The 10888-nt window shown below is 36.2% G+C and overlaps 1 long non-coding RNA gene across 1 annotated transcript; it reads left to right on the top strand.

Moving 5' to 3' along the window:
* The first annotated feature begins 567 nt into the window (after positions 1-567).
* Positions 568-2708, top strand: LOC111539776. Its single transcript, XR_002730774.1, has 2 exons — positions 568-618; positions 2310-2708. It is a non-coding gene; the product is annotated as an uncharacterized LOC111539776 (long non-coding RNA).
* The last annotated feature ends 8180 nt before the right edge of the window (positions 2709-10888 follow it).

Here is a 10888-nt window from a genome sequence, read left to right as displayed (position 1 = left end):
TTATACCATGTTCCAAACTTTTATGATATTTATACAATAGCAGATGAAATTCTTAGTGGATGTTTGCAGCCAAGTTTATCTGTTTTATTGCCATATGTTCACTACACTTTCAATATTCTTTTTTTCTTCCCTTCACATATTCTTTGCTGATCTACTAGATCACCCTGTTCTATCAGCATAGCTTTGTTTGTATGTTTCCTTTCCTTCCGATGCTCGCTTCCTCCTTCTACAAATATTGACATGCTACTCATCCAACAAAAATATAATGCTTTCTGCTACCACTTCCCTGCCAAGCCCAAAGTGACATTTTCCTACTGCAAACTCTCACACTTATTATTTTATAACTTCTGTAATAATTACGTATGTCTTATCTCTTTTAGCACAATATAAGTTCCTTGAGTATAATGTATGACTGATTCATCTTTATATTGTCTGATTACTTTATATATACCAGGCATGCTGTAAATACCTGACTGATCTTACAGTGAGGAGAATATAGAATGGAAAGGATATAAGAGCAATCCCATTAAAGACTACCTGTGGATATTAATCATCTTCCAAACAAAAGATGCTGAGTTCTCTAAATTGCTTCACATAAGATGTAACACAAAACCACATGTGAGTATAACCTAAAAGAATTGTGTAATCCAAATAATATCATGCATAAAAAACCTTGTAGAATTAATCACCTCCCTCAGTTTCTGTAGTATTCCTTAATGATACTGTGTGCCAAATATTTCTGGCTTTATTCCACCTATCTTCCAAGCACAGACACAATTTAGGATTGTGTGAAGTTATGTGACTTGTTTGATATCAGAGTGTGAGTGATAGTGACATCTGCCAATTCAAAGCCATAGAATTTAATGGCCTAATGAGATTTTAAGAGACCTTCTTGTACTTGGGCCTGGTCACTTACTGCATTTGAGATGATGCCACCCCACATTCTGGGTCCCTGACACACTATGATGAAGAGAGTTTTTGCTAACCTAAAATGGACATTTAGCATGAACAAGAAATAAAACCATGGACTGTAAGTCACTGAGAATCAAAGTTATTTGTTAAAATAGTGTAAGTCTACTTATTCTAACTGATAATACATTTATTTTCTTTACCATCCAGGAATCCTGGAGATGTTTAATAGCACAGTATGCTTATGAGTTTTAATTTCTCACTGTTCTTTGCTTCACATTTCCCGCCACCAACTGTTTAGAACATCAGCCATAATTTATGCACGTGCAAAAGGAAGTTAGAATTATTGATGGCAAAAATTAGCTGTTATGAATTGCATATGAAGAAAGATGTATTCAATAAAAATATAGGGGTGTATAGAATAAATTCCTTTAGAAAATAAGTAAAGGAATAAAATTTATTTTAAGTGTAGAATGTCACTAATATTATACTACTCTCAAATTCCTTGGACTTTTGTTGTTTATTTTGAGAATTATCTATAAAAGGAACACAAGATGATGAATGCAACTGATAAAAAGTGTGGGTTTTAGGCTATGATTATAAAGGTAACTTTTTCTATGGTAAAAATCTGAATATTTATTAGATGAGCATGTTCATAGAGAAAATTTATATTAATATACAAATACATTATTATACTTTTTAGAATGTTACATTTGTCATATGTTACCCAAAATTTTAAAGAATTATTTTTCTTTTATAGAAGATCAAAATTTTAGAGATATGTTACTTGCTGTAGGACACAATTGCAAGCAGTAAAAGTTTAAAAAATAATATGGTCTGCCCACTTAGTCTTGGAGTAACTAATTTAACCATGTGATGGCCAAGAAGCAATTTTAGCATAATAAGCATTTTCTATAGAAGATTAGAGTAGGAATTCTATCCTAGAGGATTCTTAATTATGATGAATTAAAAATTCTTAATGGTGATATTATTTTAACTCACTATGATGTTTGAGGTGTTAGGAAACTTCTTTATGTGTCTAAGAAGGAGCATATAAGACAATGGTAAAGTATGCAGAGGACAGTAAACAAGGGAGCCATCACAGTCTTATGGGAGCCATGAGGAAGGATAGAGTGAGGTCTTATCTTGGAACATGCAAGGGCAAGAGTGGTTGAGGCAAAAGAGTGAAAATTTTCATAACTATGGTTATTTTCTAGGCATACAGGGCTCAAGATAAAGTTTATCATCATCAATCCCAAATCCAAGTTTCAGTCAGGACACAGAAATCACTCTAAGTATTTTTTAACAAAGAGAGATTTCCAATAGGGGATTAATTGCTTACAAAATCTTTGAAAGTACTAAAGATGCAAAAGTCAGGGGTAACTTCTGCTAGCTTTTAGGTTCACCACTACAGGAATAGTGTGGAAAACCAGGTGGTAACCAGGGTCTGCCTACCAGCACAAGGAACTCCAGAAAACTATTCTTGGTGATAACAGCAAAACCTCTACAGAAATTTCACATCTGCTAAAGCACATGGCATTTGCCTAGCACTGCCAAAGGAAAAAAATAATGTATTCTTGTCTCCCTTCCACCTTCAAAATCATGCTCCAGTGCGCCTTGTTGTTAGAACATAAATTGTATTCTATTCCATAGAGTCAAGAGAATCTAGAGAATGTGGTTTCTAAATTCCCAGCTCCTTCAAAACAGAAGAAACCTTAGAAGGGTTTTGCTGCTTGCAAAATGAAATTAAACCTGCACACTTATTTCTGTTCTCTTAATAAAGACTTTGAAGAGGTTAATTCATTATACCTGCAATGTTTCTCATATTTCCTTGGACCATCTCAAATCATTCATACCTGTGTTTCTCCCTTGCTTTTCAGTTGCCCTGCTCGCAAATACCTTCACTCTCATCCACTGTTTTTTTTTCCTCTTTGTCCTACTCCCTTCCCTCCATTCCTTTATGTTACTCAACTTAAAAATGAAAAGCAAACAAATAAACAACAACAACAAAAAAGACATTGAGCAAGCTTTGGATTTCCCACTGGATGTAAGATTCAGGCTTTTAAGCAATTGTATGTAAATTTCCTAAGCCCACTCAATGTGTTTGTCTTTTAAGTTCTTAGGTGTTTATGAGATCCTGGTCACTATGTATAGAGTAATATGTTCTCTAATCAAAATTGACCTTTTGTATAGGACCTAGTTCCTTTCTTTTGTTTACTCACAACAGCACTCTTGAAAGTCACTATCAGTGCAAAATGTTTGGCCTGACTGAGTAAGGGATACGTAACAGCATCATATGGCAAAGGTAGATTAGATATTCAACACTTCTTTTTATTTGGCCACCCATGCCACTGAGAACTTCTTTCTCTTTTCCTTCCCTTACCCTGTTTTTGCCTTCCTTTTTTCCAACTCCTAATCACTCTTTGTTTCTTATGCAGAATGTAAGCTTCATGATCTCCTTTTATACTACAGTAGGTGCAGGGACATAAGGAGCATCTCACTTTCCCGTCCCAAGGAGACCTGTGAAGTATTTTATCAAATGAAAAATCATCTACTCTAAAGAGCAGTTATGTCATTCCCATAGGGACAGAAGTAGTGGCCAATATTGTTCTTCTAAACAGAGCAATTTATTTCGTACTATGCTATTCAAAGAAAGACCAGTGCTTTCATTCTCAGTTCTTCACCTCATAAAAGGGTGAACTGTATAATTAATACAGAAGCAAACTAAAAACCAGAATGCACAGAGAAACAGACTATTGTTATTACTAGTTTGATAATCTGACATAGAACCCAGAGCAACACAGGCTTCCTCAGTGAAGGCTTCAGTGATGTTTGAATGAGTAGAGGAATTGCAATCCTCCCTTCCTGAGCCATGTTTGAACTATTTCTATGGAGAAATGGTGGGTGTAGTGGATAAGGGTGCAGAGCCTGGACTCAGCCTGCCTGAATTTGAATCTTGTCACTGTACTTAATTATCACGCAATCTAGAAAATCTGGATCTAGGACAACTTTGCTAACATTTCTAAGACTCTGTCTCATGGATAAGAGATGAAATACAGACAAAAACGTTCCCTCATAGCCATTGAAAGGATTAAATAAGTTGATATGTGTAAAGCATTCAACAACACACACACAGATGTGTGCATTAATGGACACATACTCTTATAAAACCCAAGTTACCAAAACAAAAAACCTCATTGTCATTCCAGGCTCCTTTCTCCACTCAGCCCCCATATCCAATTGTTCACAGCATTTAGCCAATTACACCTTTTAAATATCTTCCAACTCTTTTTCCTTCCTACTTTAGTTTAAACCCTCAAAAACATCTCTTGCCTATACTGTGGCAATCACATCTTAACTCATTGTTATTATTATGGTTGTGTCATAACCCTACCCACCCCACATTACCATTGATTACTCACACCACAGCCAGTGTTCTTACTGTACAGAAAATGTGACATCTAACTCCAGTTTAAATGCCTTCACTGTTTCTGAAATTCCTACAGAGTAAACTTTAATCTTTATATTTTAGTAAATATGAACCTTATCATCCAAATTTGCCAACATCTACAACAGTGAGTATCAAACTCCAGAGTGTATCAGACTTTCCAGGAATATTGCAAAAAGATGCTAATTTTAGATCCTTACTCCGTGAACAGCCTCATACGGTAGGTCTCAGTTAAGACCGTCAGTCTGAATTTTATCAGTTAATCCAGGAAACTCTGAAGCAAGATTCCTGTGGTCATCCCATGAGACCTGTGGCTTCACTCTGTAGTCACATAGCCACCCATTTCTTCACTACACCCACTCTCTGTCCACCCTACACAACGAGTGGGTCTTCACATACAATATAGTTTAAATGCCTTCATGCCTCTACTACTTGGAAAGTACATACATACTTGGAAAGTACAACCACATACTTCTACTTCTTGGAAAGTCCCCCTACCCTTTCTGTCTAGCTAATTCTCATTCATCTTTCAGCATTTCATTCAAGGTCACTTCTGTGTGAGTATATCCTTAGTCCTCTCATGGGGCTGTTAGTTATATCTTCTCCTGCATTTCAGTAAGCTCTTGTACTAACCTCTGCTTGTACTTGTTGCATTGGGTTACAAGTGAATTTTAAATGTTATTCCTCCCTACTAGACTAGGAAATTATGGCATGCAGGGAAAACTTCCTACTTATTTTTGTGTTGCCATTATTCAGTACCTGGCACATACTAGGTGCTCAACAAAAAAATATTTGTTAGCTGAATGAATAAACTAATAAATATTAGAAAGTCACTTACTTGGGATTATTTAAAAATTGAGGTCACCTCCATATGACAAGATATTTCTTCCACAAGCTTTCTGCTCTTATTCAAACAGCCATCATTGGATACCACCTCAAATCTTTACAAGACTAAGAGCTAAATGTTATTAACTCTATACTTAAAACATTTGACAAAATTGAAGGCTGTTTTCTATTTATCTGATTAGTTGGTTTAACTGAATGAGAAATTACAAGACTTGATGAGATGGAAAGTGGAAAGGAGTTTTACTTTTCCTGTATTCCCTTTTAAATACAATGTCTGGAATAACCCAGGTGTCACCTGAAATGTTGATGACTTTGCTTGACAGTGGAATTCTCCAACCATCTGCAGCTGGTGCAATTGACTGTGGGAGTGAATGAGCGATAGGTTTACCTGACACCTGTAGCCAAGCTCTGTCTGCATGATAGAGTGACCATTTAAACAAAGGCTAGCATTCTTTCCAACTTTTTACTATTTCACGGAAAGTAGATATTAAAGACTAACAGTGTTGAACTTTACCTGAGTTTTGTGCTCCTAGAAAACAGCAGTGATTAAGAAATCCTTCTACCCTTTTTGTATTTTAGGAAATTGCTCGTTACAAAGAACCATCCTTTCTCATGTGATTTAAGTAAGACTCCCAGATTACCTCCTTGTTTTTCTATGACAAAGCTAGATGCACATCCTCCAAATGTTCATTATTTGTCTTCTAAATGATTAACTAAAGTGTTTACCCCCACTCACCAATCTGGAAAAAAATGCCTACTAATTTGACTTGACATAATTGTCTACAGGCTTCTCTGCTTCCTTAGGCTCCTGAATTGGGCCCACCCTGGGGCTTAATAAGCAAGCACTGAGAGCTTATTTATGCATTAGAACATGGAAAAACTCCATTTAAAACCCCTTCTCAAGATTCAGCTGGTTGTTAGAATGACATGTCTGCTCAGCTATCCACTCATGCCCACCTGCTTATCCAGCTTCCCATACTTATGCACCAAGGCATCCGGGTAGATAAAGAGGTAAGTCATGATTTTCTTCTTGTCAAAATGCACTGGTCTGCAGTCATTTCTACTTTAGAATCATCATAGAATAGACTTTATGACAATTTATTAAGTGCAGAGGGATGAGAAGAGTAAAAAAGCGCCGAGCATACACTGAGTAGGGTTGCTCCTAGGGGCTAAAGAGTGTGCTAGGATTTTACTTCTCAATTAAATTGGAAGAAATCAGAATTAAAAGGTAACTAATAACTTATTACTTAAATAAGGTAACCATGGGTCAAGTTTGAGGTTTAATCATGAGAACCAGTAAACACACAAAAGTAGATTACCAATTATCAGACTTTTCTTAATTTTAATAGGTAGAAGCACAGGCATTAGGCACTTCAATTTCTGGGCATATTACCCTAGGAACTGCAGAGAGAAAAATGTAGAAAATTATAGAGGATAATTGTCTAATACAAATGTCACGCTGGCTTTTAAAAAATTGATTTACTTACCTTCAGCTGGGCCCTGGCATACAGCTGGAGGCACTGAAAGATTCTTGTGTGAAGGGTAAACTCTCAGGCAGCTCTACTTAGCATGATTGATTGTTTTTTTTCTCAATTGCATGATTCTCAATTAGAGTTCTTCATCCAGAGTATTTGTTAATTGAGATATCACTGTACAAGGCAGCATGGCATGCAATATATTTATTTTAAAAATGGCATTGTTCTTTGGCTTGAAATTCTACTACATAATACCAGAATGTTTAGGTTTTGTAAGTTTACAAATTGAATGTTTCATTATGTCCCAATTCTAAGCATGTTATAGAAATCATTATCTTTTGCCTGCATAGTCTAATCACATTGCTAAGAAATATAGATGTGATTAGAAACACTTTGATATTCAATGTAACATAATGACTTTGAAAAGTGATATTTATGACTGATAATATGTATGCTTCATTATTCTCTATCTGAGCTATCATTGTCTTAAAGAATGGAGATAGCTATACTTATAGTAATGAAGACAGAATATTCAATAAAAATTAACAATAAAACAAGAAAATAACATTTCTCAAATTCTACCATTAAAACAGTGGATGACTTATAAAAATAAGAATATCAAGAGAAGGAAATAGAAAACTGTTAGCAATTAAAATTTAACTATAAAAACACTAGTAGTACTAGGGGTAGGGGTAGAAATACTGGAAAGCCATCATTTGGCATATATGATTTCTCATGCAGCATTTTACTAAGCGCTCATCACTTAACCAAAACAGGACAGTTACTTTTACACAACTATTAATATTAGAATAGCTCCAAATTCATATTAAGAGGGATTCACAACAGCTGGGTAGAATAGTACTCCTGTTCTGCATTATGCTAATTTTATTTGGAAAGTGTTTTCTCTTAATTACATTGGCTATCCACCTATTTAAAAACTAGGAAGATTATTATTATTATTATTATTTTTATTATACTTTAAGTTCTAGGGTACATGTGCATAACGTGCAGGTTTGTTACATATGTATACTTGTGCCATGTTGGTGTGCTGAACCCATCAACTCATCAGCACCCATCAATTCATCATTTATATCAGGTATAACTCCCCAATGCAATCCCTCCCCCCTCCCCCCCAACTCCCCAATGCAATCCCTCCCCCCTCCCCCCTCCCCATGATAGGCCCCAGTGTGTGATGTTCCCCTTCCCGAGTCCAGGTGATCTCATTGTTCAGTTCCCACCTATGAGTGAGAACATGTGGTGTTTGGTTTCTGTTCTTGAGATAGTTTGCTGAGAATGATGGTTTCCAGCTGCATCCATGTCCCTACAAAGGACGCAAACTCATCCTTTTTTATGGCTGCATAGTATTCCATGGTGTATATGTGCCACATTTTCTTAATCCAGTCTGTCACTGATGGACATTTGGGTTGATTCCAAGTCTTTGCTATTGTGAATAGTGCCACAATAAACATACGTGTGCATGTGTCTTTGTAGTAGAATAATTTATAATCCTTTGGGTATATACCCAGTAGTGGGATGGCTGGGTCATATGGTACATCTAGTTCTAGGTCCTTGAGGAATTACCATACTGTTTTCCATAATGGTTGAACTAGTTTACAATCCCACCAACAGTGTAAAAGTGTTCCTATTTCTCCACATCCTCTCCAACACCTGTTGTTTCCTGATTTTTTAATGATTGCCATTCTAACTGGTGTGAGATAGTATCTCATTGTGGTTTTGATTTGCATTTCTCTGATGGCGAGTGATGATGAGCATTTTTTCATGTGTCTGTTGGCTGTATGAATGTCTTCTTTTGAGAAATGTCTGTTCATATCCTTTGCCCACTTTTTGATGGGGTTGTTTGTTTTTTTCTTGTATATTTGTTTGAGTTCTAGTTCTGGCTAGGGCAATCAGGCAAGAGAAAGAAATCAAGGGTATTCAGTTAGGAAAAGAAGAAGTCAAATTGTCCCTGTTTGCACATGACATGATTGTATATTTAGAAAACCCCATTGTCTCAGCCCAAAATCTTCTTAAGCTGATAAGCAACTTCAGCAAAGTCTCAGGATACAAAATTAATGTGCAAAAATCACAAGCATTCTTATACACCAGTAACAGACAAGCAGAGAGCCAAATCAGGAATGAACTTCCATTCACAATTGCTTCAAAGAGAATAAAATACCTAGGAATCCAACTTACAAGGGATGTAAAGGACCTCTTCAAGGAGAACTACAAACCACTGCTCAGTGAAATCAAAGAGGACACAAACAAATGGAAGAACATACCATGCTCATGGATAGGAAGAATCAATATCGTGAAAATGGTCATACTGCCCAAGGTTATTTATAGATTCAATGCCATCCCCATCAAGCTACCAATGAGTTTCTTCACAGAATTGGAAAAAACTGCTTTAAAGTTCATATGGAACCAAAAAAGAGCCTGCATTGCCAAGACAATCCTAAGTCAAAAGGACAAAGCTGGAGGTGTCACGCTACCTGACTTCAAACTATACTACAAGGCTACAGTAACCAAAACAGCATGGTACTGGTACCAAAACAGAGATATAGACCAATGGAACAGAACGGAGCCCTCAGAAATAATGCCACACATCTACAACCATCTGATCTTTGACAAACCTGACAAAAACAAGAAATGGGGAAAGGATTCCCTATTTAATAAATGGTGCTGGGAAAATTGGCTAGCCATAAGTAGAAAGCTGAAACTGGATCCTTTCCTTACTCCTTATATGAAAATTAATTCACGATGGATTAGAGACTTAAATGTTAGACCTGATACCATAAAAACCCTAGAAGAAAATCTAGGTAGTACCATTCAGGACATAGGCATGGGCAAGGACTTCATGTCTAAAACACCAAAAGCAATGGCAGCAAAAGCCAAAAGTGACAAATGGGATCTAATTAAACTAAAGAGCTTCTGCACAGCAAAACAAACTACCATCAGAGTGAACAGGCAACCTACAGAATGGGAGAAAATTTTTGCAATCTACTCACATCTGACAAAGGTCTAATTTCCAGAATCTACAAAGATTATTTTTGTTTTAAAGACAAGAGTTTCTGTGAAATTTTCTAGACCTAATGCACTGAAATCAAATTTGACTATTTCCAGTATAGACTATTCCTCCTCACAGAATCTTAGTCAACTTCAGTTCTTCTACCCACTTCCTCAACTCTCTTTTTAAAATTCTATTTATAAAATATGGCCATGGAAGAAACAACACCACATTTCAAAACATATTCCTGATCTTATAGAACAACACCCCAACCTCACAAGGTGTTGCCTCCGACATGACACTATAGTCAATTAGTTAATGGGCCATTTCTACATCCGATAAGGCCAGCTGCAACATGGTAATTAAGAATCAATGAATCCTATAGTTTTTAAGCCATTGCTATGCTTCTTTTTCTGTAAAATTCGCTATTTTGTGAGGAAAAATTTTTTGATCATATTATACTGTAAATCAGAAATTTTATGAATCCACATATGAAAGCATTGCAAGTATGCAAGCCATATTCATATCAAGAAAAAGTGTCTAACCAGTTAGGATTAACCACTACTCACTTCATGAGAGAGGGGTTCTGATGTAATTATTCTGCTACCAGTGCCTTGGTGGTTGAGTACATACATAATCTTCAACCCTGATGCCATATCCACTTGGCCGTTGAGCAAGTACCATGTGTTAGGTTTCCTAGGGCTGCCATAACAAATTATCCCAAACTGAATAGCTTATATCAACATAAAATTTTCCTTTTATAGTTATGGAGGCCAGAAGTCTGAAATCATGGTGTTGGTATGGTTGGTTCCTACTGGAGGGCCTTAAGGAAAAATCTGTTCCACCCTTTATCCCTGGATTTTGGAGACTGCCAAAAACCCTTGGCACTCCTTGGCATAACTTCAATCTCTGCCTCCATCTTAAATGACCTTCTTCCCTGTGTGAATTTGTACCACAAATCTCCCTCTTCTTTCTCTTTAAAGGATACAAAGTGTTGAAATTAGAGACCACCACTAAATGTAGGATGATATTATCTAGAGCTGCTTAAATTAATTGCATCTACAAAGACTCTATTTCCCATTAAAATTATATTTACAGGTACCAGATCCTAGGATTCAGTAATAACTTTTTGTGAGACATAATTCCATTCTACACAGCAGTTGAAGAAAAGTGATTGACTGAACTTGACTGACTACAACTAAAAGT

This window comes from Piliocolobus tephrosceles, chromosome 1, assembly GCF_002776525.5.
Source record: "Piliocolobus tephrosceles isolate RC106 chromosome 1, ASM277652v3, whole genome shotgun sequence".
Classification (NCBI taxonomy): domain Eukaryota; kingdom Metazoa; phylum Chordata; class Mammalia; order Primates; family Cercopithecidae; genus Piliocolobus; species Piliocolobus tephrosceles.
The sequence above is the reverse complement of the archived record's forward strand: the minus strand, read 5'-3'. Positions and strand labels throughout refer to the sequence as shown.